The 349-nt window shown below is 41.0% G+C and overlaps 1 pseudogene; it reads left to right on the top strand.

The window, feature by feature from the left end:
• The first annotated feature begins 17 nt into the window (after positions 1-17).
• LOC103582207 overlaps positions 18-349 on the top strand; it is a 2,564-nt pseudogene continuing 2,232 nt past the window's right edge.

Below are 349 nucleotides of genomic sequence, written 5' to 3'. Positions count from 1 at the left end.
TGGGGGAAAAAATAGTAATGAAAAAGAGAAAAAATAATAAACATAAAAAGTTCACTCTCTTCTGTTGGATTACTTGGTTAACATTGAGGTTAGCTTTATCAAAACCTGTTCACATATCTGTTGACTTCTTGCAGCAAAGGATTCTTGATATTTTTATTTTAACTATTGCTTTCCTACCTGAGAGTTTGAATCCCCACAGAGGGGGATTTCCAAGAGACCATCTGGCAGCTGCTCAAGGTCAGAAGTGAAGCTAGACAGTTCCTCCTAGGCAGGTGGTCAAGACTACAATTGATCCTTCCTTGGTCTGGCTGAACATTGCCCCATATGGTTACGAGCCATCAGGCCAGGG

The sequence above is a fragment of the Galeopterus variegatus genome, unplaced genomic scaffold (assembly GCF_000696425.1).
Source record: "Galeopterus variegatus unplaced genomic scaffold, G_variegatus-3.0.2 Scaffold15252, whole genome shotgun sequence".
Lineage (NCBI taxonomy): Eukaryota > Metazoa > Chordata > Mammalia > Dermoptera > Cynocephalidae > Galeopterus > Galeopterus variegatus.
The sequence above is the reverse complement of the archived record's forward strand: the minus strand, read 5'-3'. Positions and strand labels throughout refer to the sequence as shown.